Source organism: Chironomus tepperi, unplaced genomic scaffold, assembly GCF_022539635.2.
Source record: "Chironomus tepperi strain 1889 unplaced genomic scaffold, CSIRO-AGI_Ctep_v1 contig_85, whole genome shotgun sequence".
NCBI lineage: Eukaryota > Metazoa > Arthropoda > Insecta > Diptera > Chironomidae > Chironomus > Chironomus tepperi.
The window spans coordinates 9,038,971-9,053,992 of record NW_027226207.1 but is presented as its reverse complement, the minus strand read 5'-3'; the positions used below and the strand labels follow the sequence as shown (position 1 = coordinate 9,053,992).

Sequence of the window (15,022 nt, the reverse complement as noted above, 5' to 3'; positions counted from 1 at the left end):
TGGAAATGGCCGAAAATATGGCTCCAGGGAAGGTTTCAAAGGATAGAGCTGTCTTCAGATATTCCCTACGTGCGCCACAGCCACGGAAATAAGTAAGTAAGTATGGTTCCAAGAAAACTTGAATCTAGCCTGAGGCTGGATTTTTATCAAGTTTGTTCTAGAGTCAAAGTCAAGCAGGCCTATGGTTGAATTTTTGGCCATTTCTACGCCGTGTTCTTTCCAGAAGCCTTAACATGAGGAATTCATTTAAAATCTTCAGAACTTGCATAAGATCTGACTAAGATTGAAAGTCTTGTACCAATACATACTGCATATTGTGCCATAAGAAAGCCATTCGAACTTGAGGGCCAAAGTTGATATTCTGGTACTAGCCAACATCGGAAAAGATTGAAATTATCGTTGATAATCAGCAAATAATACAACTATCTGCCACCGATGTCACTAGCACTGCAGAATTAGACAGAAGATGATGGTAGATAGACAATTCCCCAAACAGACAAAGAAACCACTTTTAAGTATTGTAGTGACATTTCTAAACCCTGAAAGCAAGCTCTTTGTCTGTTACTGTTCCTAACTCTGGTGAGTACAGAGATGTGTGTCGTATTAAGTGGTAAATATCGCGCCATAACACCCAAAACCCGTAACAAACTTCATGACTAGATCGGGAATATTAGCAAAGTTTTTCATGTTAACGATGAATCTGGGAATCGAACCCAGAATCTTTAGCACGTAAAGCAATCGCTCTATCACATAGACCACGGCTGATATATTAGTGTATAACCTATTGTAGCTCCATTCACATCCAATTCAACTCCAATCTGACTAACATCAACATCTACAACATATTCCAAAACAATTCTCACCTGCAATCCAATCCTCATCAATCATTAATTCAACATCCATTTAAGTAATTGTTAATTGTAAATGATTTCACACCCAAAAAATTCTGTATATAAATAATTCAAACAAATTTGCTTCCCCCCCAAGGACAACAAAAACAGATGAAAAACTTGCAAATTTTCCTGTGTGTGTGTGAGAAATTCATAAAAAATTTAAAGCACATGAAAATTGTAAAAAGGCAGCAGCAACACAGAAAAACTGAAGAACAAGTGAGGTCTGTTTCATTTAATTAAATGTGAAATGAAATTTGTGTGATTGTGGCAAGTGTTTCTTAAAATATTTATTCCCAGAAAAAAATATATATAAATTATTCAATGGTAGACTGGACCTTATATGGCAATAACCATGATGTAACATGCTCACTGTCACACTTATGTAGAATGAGTTTTGCATGTGTACTGGACAAAAAAAGGAAAAGATTACGAATTGGAGATTTTTTTTGGGTAATATTTGAAGTATTAAGGACGTCCTTAGTATGTTTTTGGCTGACTGTCTATAGTTTAACAGATTTTCATATTTGAATTTTCATTGACCGTTACTTTTCAAATATATTTTGACCGTTATTTTAGAAATTTTTAAAATTCATTATTTTTCAAATATTTTTTGAGCGTTATTTTTCAAACTTTTCTTGACGGCTATTTTCCAAATATTTTTTGACCGTTATTTTGGAAATTCTTAAAATCTGTTATTTTTCAAATTTTCAAAACCCGTTAAATTTCAAATTTTTCTTGACAATTATTTTTCAAATATTTTTTGACTGTTATTTTTCAAATATTTCTTTACCTTTTTTTCAAATTTATAAAATCCGTTATTTTTCAAATTTTTGAGAACTATTATTTTTTAAATTTTTATTTACCGTTATTTCTTACATTACTGAAATGCGCTCTAACCACCCACATCCAATCACATCCAATGCCACTTTCTTGATATTTCAAAAAAAGAAGAAACAGGAAAAATTATTCAAATGAGAAACTTGCAGAAAAGCCAAATTAAAATTTTTGTCCCTTTATTTCCAGCTTGAAACGGAGTTTTTTTTTATTATGCACATTTTGCCTTACCGATTCCCATATATTTAATTACAACATGTCACATCACTTTTACCACATAAAGAATGAATGCAATAGAAAAACTTTTAAAATTCATATAAGTATGTACATCCTTTATATTCATGAACATTGTCCTTTACTGCTTGTACTTGATATGTATTCGTATGTAAATTTCCTTCTTTACTCTGGATTTTTTTTTTCATGGAAAATAAATTCATGAATTTCTATTAATAGTTTCTTAAACTTTTTGAGATGGACTTGATTCCTCTCGATTTTTTACAATCCAATAAATTTTTGATTGTGGGATAAGAAGTTTAAGTGAATTTGGTTGAAATCGAGTCAATGAGTTTTACATTCATGTGGATTTGAGATCTATTTGAGTGGGGATATTCTCTATATCTGGCAAATGTCATGAATATGTGTTCGGGATTTTGAATGGATTAGCCCAATTTGAGAACATTTTGAATTTTGCTGTCACAGGATTAGTGCTGAATCTACATAATCCTCATCAGATTTACTTCGGCTTAAGGCGTCATTTTCAAGGACGGTGAGATTTTCACCATTTTCACCTTCTGAGAATAGGTCAACGGTAGTTAATGACGTGAACAACCAAATAACTCTTGGAAGGAAGCTGACATTAGAGCTTCCTATTATACCTAATATTGGTAATATGCACACGAAAGCCAGCGAAAAACCCTACTTTTGGCGCCATCTTAGGGAGCCATGGATAACAATTGATCTGTACGGCTAGGGATTGTAAGTAAGGAAGTTAACGATAGAGCTAGCCTCAGACAATATCTAGAGAATGTTACATACCAAAAATTATGTTTACAGCCACAACGATTGTATAGTAAAGTGATGTTTGTGTCATAATAATATTGCATCCATATAGTCCCTGATTATATAGCTGTAATGCTACAGTTAGACGCTACATTCAAGAAATTGACACCTAATTACTATGACTAATCATTTTAAATTCAGCCAACCTCATAAAATCATCAAAAATCCTACAGACTATGCCTCCAATCTCCTCAATCTTCCCCCGAGCTCTCTATCAACCTTCAACATTAAAGCATGCCAATTTGTGAACAGTAAATCAAAGTTACTACATTGTGCATACCTTTTTTCTATAATTTGCATGTTTCAACAGCCGGAAACAGTGTTTAATGAAGGCATTGCTGTAGAAATATTCCAATTAAAAACTTTTACATTTTTTAAAATTTTACATCAAACTTTTCATTACATGATGTAATAAATGTTCAATTATTATGTGCTGTTCTAGATTGAGATTGTATTGATTGACACAGTTTAATGGGGAGGTTGAAAGTGGCTTTAATTTTGTAGGAAGTCGAGTTAACTTACACAGTTTCTTACTTTGCTGGATGTGCAGATTTATCCGTGGCATCCCATCGATGTTGTTTAAAGTTTACTTCCGTCTGGCAATTGTCGATACCAATTACAATACTGTCTCTATTGACAGCTTCCTACCAAGAGTTCTTTGGTCATCTCAGTCACTTGCGTCTTCTGGGAAGGTGTACATAGAGGAAAATGCAGTCGTAAGTCGACAAAATTCAGATGTAGATTCGAATTCAGAAGTAATCCTGTGACAGCAAGAGTTCTTTGGTCGTTCAAGTCTCTGACTACCTCTATCGCAGGTAACCGCTCGTCAATTCCCGAATTTAAGTCCAATTAGCCCACATACCCTTAAAACTTCAATATCACATCCACATTCTTCATCAAAAAAATTTAATTACATTTCCATCACCAACATTGTGTCATGTTTCATTACTAAAACACTCAATATCCAATTCCAACAACCTCCCACAAAACCCAATCACACAAACAGCATCAAAAAAAAAACTTTCTCAGAAAATAAGGCACACAACATAAATTTCCAATTAAAAACCTTCAAATTAAAACACATTACAATTTAATAGTTCCAAATTAAAAATGGATTAGAAATGCGGTAAACATTCAACAGGTGCTATTCAGGTGTATGACAGGCAATTTGATGTATTTGAATGTTTTTCCAAAAAAAAATAAACTTTCTCCGTGCTAGATGCTCGGGATGTGCTTTCACACATATACAGCATAGAAAATCATGAATTATTGCCTTTCCATTCTAATGAGCAAAGTGCCTTTTTATTGTAATAAACTGTTTACATACTAAAAAGCAATGAATGAATTGACTGTGTGTCGATGTTGCATAAAATTTTCATCTATAAAATGAAAATGCCCTTATACAAAATAATTAACTATGAGACGGTGAGCAGCAGGGGTGGATGGAGGAGTACTTTGGTGGGGTTTTGGGGCTTTTTATTGTATAAATCTAGTGATTGTGGTGTAATTTGGTAGCTGAAGGGATAGGTAGTGACTAGGTTCATGGTATTGAGTGCCTAGGCCTTCCAAATCTACATTTTGGTTTTCTGGATGACTTAAGCTGTGATTGTCATAATTGCATTCCTAATGATTTGTTCCTCTTAGCCCAACTGTCGATCCTGTCACATCTGTTCATTCTTTCCATATTGCTCGACTTTTCCCTAATGTTTTCGCTATTGCAGCTATTTGTTCTTATCAAATTAACCATTCTGTCGCTTTTAATCATCCTGTCTATCATGTTTCTCTTATCAGACACTTTGTTTTTCTTGTCTCAAGTGTCCACATTGTCTGAACTGATTAGTCTGTCTTCATATTTCTACTTTCTTCAGGTGTTTTGATTGATTATCCTGTCTCAACTGTCTTTTTTGCGTTCCTTAATTCATATTTCGACTGTCTTCTGGTTAGGGTTCGTTATTGCCTCATATTTGTACTGTTTTAGGTGATGGTCTTGTCACAACTACCTTTCCTGCCTACCTACCTCCCCAAATTCATATTTCAACTATCTACGTGTTAGAGTCCCTTATTGTCTCATATCTGTATTCCCTTAACCAATTGTACTGTCTTAACTACCTAAGGAGGCACCCTTGAAGGCAGCCTAATGTCCGATTCCAACTGTCTTTTGTTGTAAACACACAAACTGAGTTAGTGTGACTAGAAACAGTGAATAAGAACCCGAATCCGACTAGACTTTCCATGGGATTGTACACACGTTGTAAGAACGATAGTTCGACGCTCTAACCACTACTTCACTGCTGCTTTTTCGCTGCCTATCATACTCATATATTTTGTTCACAATATTTGACCAATCCTTGCTCTCTTGCCTCGCTTATTCTCTCAGCTCCCTCAATCTCCCCCCTTCATCCATCCCTTAATTCCACAAAATTTAAAATTGAATGTTCAAACCATAGTCAAGTAGTGAGAAAGTGCTAGAGATGAAGGTTTTATTTTGAACCACATAAATTATCACCGTACAACGACACTTAGATACCGTCGACGGAGAGATGGAGGGGAGTGAGATGGGTCGAGACAATGGAGGAAAATTAAGTTTGATAGTTTTGCATGAGACATTCATATATCCCATTGTAAAATAGAGAGGAAAACATCTATGAATGAATGTATAGAATTTTTTTTCTATTCTTTTATACAGTTGGATGTGTGGATTGTGGAGTGAGGAACAAAATATATGTTGAATATAAACGACATTTAAATAGAGTGCCAAATATATTTCCGCAGTTCATATTCACTATATGAACCATCACTGGAGATGTAAGGATGGTGAGAATAAAAATTAGTAAGGTGTTAGTGGCTGTGAAATGGAACTTTATGACGCAGTTTTTTCTCTTTTTGATGATGAGGGTTAATGGCTTCTTTTTTGGGGATGTTTATGGTGAATTTATCCAGAATTTATTCATGGAATGGAATGTATTCATGGATGTTAAAGAACATCTTGATGATTTATTGTGGGAGATGATTTTATTTAGGATTTTGCTAATATTTAAATTGAAATTAAGGCCATTGACGGGGATAATCCGGAAAAATGTAAGAACTGTTGAATCAGCTGTACGCTGAAGATTTCAATACCAGCATTGATTTGCAAAATTGAACTTTAAAGCCAGCAAAGTGGGCAAGTAAGCATGCTTTGGTTCAATACAACGACAATAACTGTCGAATGAGTACTAGGCAGAGAATATGGTTAATGTCTGCATCATGTTACTCTCTTTATCAACCCACGATAGCTTAGAAGGGAAGAGCACTTAACATGTAACCTAGAAAACGTGGGTTCAAGTCCCATTTAAGCAATGCTGTTGTCAAGTGCGCTCTCTTCTCTAGAACGTTAGAAGTAGAATTTGGCATTTGACCAATGTTTGTCTAAGGCTACAAACATGAGTATTTGTCCACAAGTATGATTTCTCGAAATCGGGGTCCCAATAAATTTTCGGGATCGGGATCGGAATTGAAATTTTTTGGAACCCGGGATATTTCGGGAACGGGAAATCCCGGGGAATCTCAATCTCGATCCCGATAGCGAGAAAGCATATCCACAATTCTTCAGATTTGGATGAATCCTATTAAGAAGTTGCCAGAAACCAAGGTTCGTCTGAGTCTGCAGATGCAAGTTTTTGCCTGCAAGTCTGCAGATTTCGGTGAGCTCTATTTAGAAGTAGCAAGGTTCCGAACAGGAGAACAGGACCATGAACCAGAACAATCAATCAGGAGGACACCCAGCCAAACCATAACCACATCCCATAATTCTCCCACAATATCCTTCCATCTAACCCTTTATTAGTAACATACATAAAAGCACCAACAACTATACTGAGTCATCATCATCATCATCATCTAGTTTCTCTAGACACACATAATAAAGAGATGAAAAGGTGTTGAAAAAAAAAGGTTAAATCGCGTAAACTCAGTTGTCCATCATGAGTTTGCTTTTTGGCGCAATAAAGGCATGCAAAAAAAACAGAGCATCTAAAAATAGAGAGACACAGTCCACAACAGATTCATCCATAGAAAAAGGAACAAACAAGAAAATTTCATTTGACACTTATAATGATGATGTAGACGATGATGTAGTTCAACATGGAGAGCTTGATTGCTAAATCGGATTTATTTAGATCTCATGTACATCCGTGTCACAAAAAGAGGATGTATGGATATGAGCATTTCTCCAGGAAAAAATCTAAAGCGATTTATGGTGGTCGCACACTTTTTATTAACAAATAAAAGACAGAATGGCTGTAAATTCCTCATGAGAAAAAAGAAGCTGTAGATGTGGCAAAAATTCACATGAGGCACAATTGTTTGTAGACATGACGCACATATGAAATGAAATGCCATTCATTTCCATTCTATTCATCATTACTATATTGGTTTTTCATATGAAATATGTTCAGGCACTAGTCGATACCAGTACATAATATTATCAGCATCGTTGACGATTAGACACAAAAAAAGAAAGAGAAATTAAAATTTTACAGCTTAGACATTTTGCAAATAACGCTACAGGATGTTGTTTCTAATGACATTTGTGATTTTAGACACAAAAAAAATTCTCGTCGGCTGTTTTTGACGGCTTTTCTTCATCTTTGTGCGTATTTCTATTTGCTTTTGTCGTATGCCTGCTCTGCTGGTGGTTTAAACTCTTTTTTGAGACAAAGTTTTGCATATTGTGGACTTTTGCAATTGGCATTGGAAGTAAAACATTTTTTAAAATTGTAAAAGCTTATTGATTTTTTGGGGATTTTTTATTTATGGACTGTAGACTAGCTACATTGAAATGGCTTTTGAAACTTTCTTGCAAATTATGTCCTTTGGATATGGAAAAAATTTTTGAGGAAAATGTTATTAAAATTTGTTTTGTAGCTCTATATTGGGATTTTCAATGTCGATTCTCGATAGGATTGGATTTTTTTGATATGAAGATGAAGTTGACATAATTTTGGATATTTGAATGGTTATGAAGTTCAAAGGAGCTCGTTTTGAGCAGCAACAACTTGGGAATTTCATGAATCAAGACATCAAGTTAAGGTTCTATTCCAAAAGTACCATACTTCTCCATATTGATGTGTCTTAGACAATAAGCTTGTTTATACACAACTAAATAGCTTCTTAGACAGTTTAAGCTTCATTCTATCAAGTAAGTAACCAAAGAAGCGTCTAGGCTCAACAATATACATCTTAACTATGTCTTTTACTTCAATATGTTCAAGGTTTACTCAATATTGTCCCAGATTTTCACAAAAAATCCCATTCCTACACAACTTCCACAATAATTCAAAAAAGTTCCTCCAAACCCATTTTTAAAGTATGACATAAATCACATAATCCGGTCATTCCAGCCTAAGCATTCAGATTCTCAAAATTACATAGCTGAAAATTACAGCTTTTTCATACTCAAAAACAAAAATATAAGGAAATATTACTTCCTGTTATGAGCTTTTTCTCTGTTACTATGGATCGAGGTATGCAAACATCAGATACATATGGTAGAAGTTTTAATCAGTTGAGATGGTAAAATTTGGATTAAAAAAGTAAAAAAAAACTTTTAATTGACTTAAAGTCTTATCGTATGAACTATTTAATGAGGATGAATGAGTATATCAATAGTTAATTTGAGGTGAGGTAGAATCAAAAGAATGAGGAACTGTATCAATTGGATTTGTGTGAGAAGTTTTTGGTTGAGACATGGATTGGTAACCTGAGAAGCACAATAAAGTTTTGAAGGCACTCTTCAATGCTGTTTTAATGACAAACTCACGTAAAGTTGCCCTTGATGGCTACTTTTGAACCATTTTGACGACAATAATGGCAATTTTTCATTAGAATTTGATCTGTTAAGCATGTCAAGCAAGATTTATTGTTCAATAGATTGACGATCTAAGTGAAAAACTTGTCAATCTAGAATTTTGAGCAGTTTTGGCACAACTTCAGTTTTGAAGCTTCAATTCGGTTTCATGAGCTTCAAAAGCAAAGACTAAAGGCAACTTAATGTCCAGTTAATGTCTAATTTTAATGTTTTTTTTTTCCAATATGGCAAATTTCAACAGAACTCTAAGTCGATTTGGATTTTATATAGAAAAGTGGACGTAAGTCGACTCGACTCCATATAAATTTCAAGTTGACTTCAAGTCCTGCATGTCAACTTCCTCTAAATCCTCAAAAACCAATAAGCTCCAAACTCTCCACAATCCACAAAGTCAAAAAGTGTCACTTAACATTCCATCCCTTGTTAATCTTAATCGTTGTATGGTTAAATCCGTAAAGTTAGACCATCACTTACTGGCGTATGCAGTAGATGAATATACTCTTATTCATATTGTAATATATATTCACTATTAATATCAACTACGCCGGCAATAATGGTCGATCTCTACAGATTTTAAAATTATTTTTTATGCTGCTGAAGTTTCAACTTTTACATAACTCTGGAGGACGTGTGAGGTTTTCATTGTGATTTACTTCAATGGATAGCTTTTTTAATTGTTTTTGTTGCTGCTTGCTCGGTGCTGAACTTTTCAATTTTTTATTTTATTGCTGGTGTTTATTTCAGTTTAAAAAACAAAGTTTCACATGGAATTTTTATGCACTTTATTGACACTTGAAGTGTTGGGTCAATTTCACTTATTTTTTTCATCTCCTTTTTTTATGTTGGTTGAATGTAAAAAATCACTTTGGGATTTTTAGGGTGAAAAGTTTTGAATTTTGCCTTTTTGTGGAGATTTATTTGTTGAGCTTTTTGTGGGAATTTATGTTGATTTTGATGAAATTGGTGTAGAGTTTAGAATGGACAACTAAGTTAATGTAAACTTAATTGGACAACTAATTGCTTCCAGTTAATTATAAACAATGAGAACCCTGAGTAGACATTTTATCAAGTCGACGGTAGGTCTAGTTATTAACTAGTCATTATAGTAACTAGTTGTTCAATCGATAACACTAAAAAATCAAAGAATTTTGTTTCAATTCTTAAATAAAATGGTAGATAGATCACTGCGGTGACTAAAAGCAGTCTCATTGTCTTTTAGAGACAGCAACCAGATGAACAAGTAGAAACGCCGGTGGGGCAGACAACCTCTTTATAATTTTGATGCCAAGTCCCATATAGTAAAGTTTACAATTATTAACTTAATACGAATTAAACCGTCTCATTACAAACTTGATTTCAGGTCTCCAAATGTGTCCAGTTTTCACAAAAGAGTATTTGTCTTTATCTTAGTATCAGTACTAGGCATCACTTGCCTTTTTAAAGTAAATTATTTGAATTAAGATGATTATTTGGATACAAATCCATACATAATTATTCGAGAGGAATAGCATTAATCTTTGCGAGTTTTAGTAACATACTTGGAAGACACACACCTCAGAAATATCCAAAAATACAGCCTCAAGCCAGCGTGACTCTAGCATTAGGCCAAATTTGATGAAATATAGCTTCAGGTCAGAGACAAGTCAGTCTTGGACCGGATTTTCAGCTTTTTGTATGATGTGAGCTTTCCAGGTTACAATATTAAGAGAAAATATCTTGATAATATATCAAGAATACATTTTGAGATTCATAGTTCATAGAATAGTTCAATTATCTTATTGTTATGGTCAGATATGTTCATATAAATATTAAATAAATATTAAATAGATCATTATAATTATCAGTAATATAGACATGCAATAAAATCATAAATATCAAAATTATTATCATTTCGTCCTCAAATTTGCAGTTTCTAGTTCCTAATTTTTAATTACTGAATGCCGAAAAATTCCGACAGCTCCAAAAAATTTTACAAAAATTCCTTCAAAAACCCACAAATTTGACAACAAAATAAATCCAAAAATATCTACTAAGTACCTTATAAATTCATAATTATTTCATATGTGGCACGAGCATGTGAGACATGCTAACCATCCGGTTGTGAACGGTTTCGGATGCTTCAATTTTCTATCATTACTTAATCCTAAATGTTAATGCTTATCGACAGTGTCGCTTTCGTTATTCATACATTTTTACAGGAAATATAAAATTTACAACCCATTTAGAATTTTGATTGCTTGCTTCCATTTTTTTCATCATAGTGTATAAATTACAAATCCATGCTGATAAGTTTCTCATGTATTGCTTTTATATTTAGAATTTTAATATAGTTAAATATGAGAAAAAAAAGGAGTTCCTTATATAAAGTTAGAGATATGTTAAAATGGTTCATTGTTATTGTCACTAAATGTTAAATGAAGAAGCATTGACTATTTATATGCAGGAATTATATAAAAAAATATATAAAATATTGGATATAAATGCTTGACTTAATGTAGTTTTAGGTAAAAAAATTCTTTAAATTCGTTCATGATGATATTCTTCATATTTTCTCAATTTATGTCAAATTTATGGGAAAAATCCTTCAATATTAAATATTTTGTACATTGTTCAGATGCTGCACGATTTTTTTCAAGAATTTTGTGATTGATTTTTTTTATGTCTAATTGCCGTTCTGTTCATATTCATTCCATAATTTTGTCAAAAATAGACTCTATAATGTCATGTCGATTATTGTTCATTATCCAATACATTTTGTCGAAATTGAAGCATCATCCTGTTTTTTCTTTCGTTTACTTTTCGTCGTCGGTGTAAAACAGGATACGAACTTTTGAGTTCGAGTCGAAATGCAGATTAATTGCATTCCGTTGTGCACTATGAAATAGAAGAATTGAAAAATTATTTATGGGGAATTTTGTTTTGGGTGTCATTAAGCGTGGTGTGCTGGAGATTTAGGTTTGTTGATGGAAATTTCATGATTATCATTTATGAATTTGGTATTAAAGTGATCAAAACTTAGATTAGACTTTATATTTTGTATTACAAAAGTGTCAATAATGTGTCACTATATGACACTATATTTCGTTGCTTGCAGCAAGCTTGAGAGTCAATATCAAGTGTCTTAATCAGAACTCGAAGTCGACTCGGAATTTGTATGCAAAAGTCGATTCAAATCCAATTGACTCAATACCAATTTCTAGGCGACTTCAAGCTCTGGTCTTAACTTTCATGTAATTTAGTGATTGGTACCTCTGACAAGGGTCTTGATCTGATCAGCAGGAATAAATAACTTACATCATACAAGTGGGTTTTAGGCATTTTTAAGAAACCAGCTTAGCTTTTGTGACACTCAAAATTGCCAAAATTTTAGATAATCTGGCACTTCCATAAACAATATCTTCAGCACCCCACGATAAAGACTAAAAAGCAAGCAGACCACATACGCAGCCCATCGCTTACTTCCCCAAAAATTCCCCTATAATATACAAAATAATAATCTTAAAAACTAGACATGCTTCACTTACTTTTGTTGTAGCTTTTTTCACTATTGTCTATAATCAGTTTGTTGAGCGTTATTTTGGCTATTTTTTTGTTAAGTTTGGTTTGAAGTTTTGTTCTATTAAATGCTGAAATCTCGTTTGGGTTGTTCTTGTTAGTTGATCATTTGGGTTGAATAGTTTCAGTTGGATGCTGGAGGGAAAAGATTGGGTTATTTTTTAGAATTTTTGTAAAATAAGGTTGCATGAGAAGGCTTATTGATCGCCACATATTCATCTTATGTAGCCAAAATGCTACATATGCATTGATATTCTTAAGGCAAATTAATGGAATACTCGAGGTACAAACAGATTCAGTTAAATGGACAATTTTTCCACAATTGCGACATAGTGGCTGTATACTCAATTGATAAATTTGGTTACTTTCGTCAAATGACTGCCTTTTGGTTCTCCGGTCACTGAAGCCCTGTTGCTGTTGTGGCAACATCTCAATATGTCCTTAATATCACAAATCGGTTAATCGATTGAAACTCCGACTCAGTTTGGCATGACTCTGACTTGATGCTATATTTAATCTGAATTGAGCCCCAGAGTCACGTCATCCTGATGTAGTATTTTAGATCAATTAACCAGCTTGTGCTATTTGCATCTGACATGATATTGAATGATCTAAACTTACCTTTTATCGCTGATGAGTATTACATTTTGATGAATGTTTTCTACATTTAAAAGCAACTTCAAAGCACATTGTTGTATCTGCAAATTTATAAAAATAACAAATTATAAGTTTTAGTTCCAAATACTAATCCTCCTCGACACTTCTTTGCAATCCCACTAAAATACCATTTATTTTATTACAAAGACCTCAAAACAACACAAAACAATAATTAATGCATTCAACCACCACTTCAAAGCGAATCAAAAGCTACTCACTTAATCTCTTTTTTTATGTTCAGTATAGTTGATGCAAATTTCTCAGTTCTCTTCTGTTCCTTTGAGCTTGTGTTTATTTTGTTAATGCTAAGTGTTTGTTTGATGAATAACTCAATAGCTGAATGCCTGAAAATAAAAAAAGGATAAAAGTGGTGAAATGGAAAGTTAGTTTCAATTGTACAGTTTGAATGAAGTAATTAGCTTATTGTGGAAGTAGAAAAAAATGGAAAATGAATGAAAAATTTAAGAATTTAAGGTTGGGTACAATTTGGCTTTAATGTCCTGCATTATCAGCTTCAGACAGAGTCTATTTGAGGTTTTTGGGCTTCAATTGATCTTTAAAGTCAGTTAAAACAGCACAACATGTTTACTAGGGTCAACTACGTTGTAATATTGACGGTAAGACATGATGACACCCAAAGAGCATCATTATAGCTATTATAGCTGATTCCGACCAATTTTTAAGTTGAAAAATGCGGTACTCCACATCAAGCTTCGCAGGCAGTTAACAGATGACATTCCATCCCTCCTGCATCCCCCAAAAAATTAATTATGTCACCAAAACATCCAAAATCCCATTTTATTACTCCTGCAGCATCACAGCCCGTAAATTCATCATTACTTCCGTATCTCAAAACATTTAATTTCCAACAACATTTTTGCCATTTACCAAAAAATTTTTTCATTTTCGCAAAACACCATGAACTAATTTTTCAAGCACGGCGCCCATTTATAGCAATTAATTTCATCCAAAGTAGTAAAAACCACTTAACTGCCTGTTGAGATAATTTCCTACGTAAACTGCAACACGAAAAGCTAAAGTTTTCATCCATAAAATCAATTTTTCGTTTCTCTCATTAAAGGGATTGAAATTAAAGATGGGAAAAAAAGTTGGAGATTTACTGAGGTGGATGGAACAGATTTTGGGGTTTCTGGGAGATGAGATGTATTTTGGGTTGTAAACTTTTGCAGAGGCTTTAGTAAGAGTCCAAGTTGAAGGATTAGGGGTGTTGTGCGGCGGTGTCATGTCAAATATCTGACGAAGATCAATAAAGTAGGATTTGTAGACAGTTTAGGAGCCTAATGTCGACTCGAAGTTTATATGGAGTCGAGTCTACCCTATCTAGAATCTACCTTCCTAAAATGTAACTTAAAGCTTGAAGTCAACTTAGATTTTGTGTCAAAAAGTCGAGTTGACTCAATATAAAAATGGAATCAAGCTATGAAAAGCTCTAAGGACAACAAATTGACTAACAGTGCTTGGACAATGCTGAATTCTGGCTCTATTCGGACCTAATGGCATCTGGAAGTGAGATTTTTTTCATTTTTTGGTTTTTAGGCTAATTTTTCAAGTATATCTCACAATAAAGATGTGAAACAAGATAATTTTGATAAGATTCGAACCCTCGACCTCAGAAAATGTGAAATTGAAATACTAAACTCCATCAAAGTCGACTACAAACCAATGCAACAACGTGCTTCACCCACAAATCTTGAGCAAAATGCAGACTAAATGACAATCATTACAAACCTAGTATAAACCTCATTTCAGCCTGAATTACATCAAAATAATGAAGATGAAAGCTTTTAAATTACATCATTCAAAATGAGTCTCAAATCCATTTTTGTTTTTGTCTTAACATCAATCTCCTCCTTATTTTTCTCAAATATCTTCCCAACAGCAGAGAAAGAAACTTTAATAAAAGTCCTTCAAAGACTCAAAAATATCTGTGTGTACCAAAACAATTTTACAGATTTTTATTCCATTTAATTTTTATGTTGTTATTTCATCTGAGGTAAATGTACATAAAAATATCGTTTTTTGAGAAGGATTGTGGGGGAGTGGGGAGGGGTTTGGGGATTGGGAAAAAACATCCGAAAAATAAACAATTAAAATTAAACGAACTGTAAACATGACAAAAAAGATTTTTCCAACGTAAAATTGGGAAAAAAAAGTT

At 33.4% G+C, this 15,022-nt stretch overlaps 1 protein-coding gene across 1 annotated transcript in view; it reads right to left on the bottom strand.

Moving 5' to 3' along the window:
• The window catches only part of fru (sex determination protein fruitless), a 194,346-nt gene that overhangs the window by 131,805 nt on the left and 47,519 nt on the right, over positions 1-15,022 (bottom strand). The window contains exons 2-4 of the mRNA XM_070634607.1: positions 13,065-13,190; positions 12,811-12,887; positions 12,159-12,324 (exon numbers count right to left, since the gene is read on the bottom strand). The gene's annotated coding sequence lies outside the window, so the exon portion shown is untranslated. The remainder of the gene's footprint in view (positions 1-12,158; positions 12,325-12,810; positions 12,888-13,064; positions 13,191-15,022) is intronic.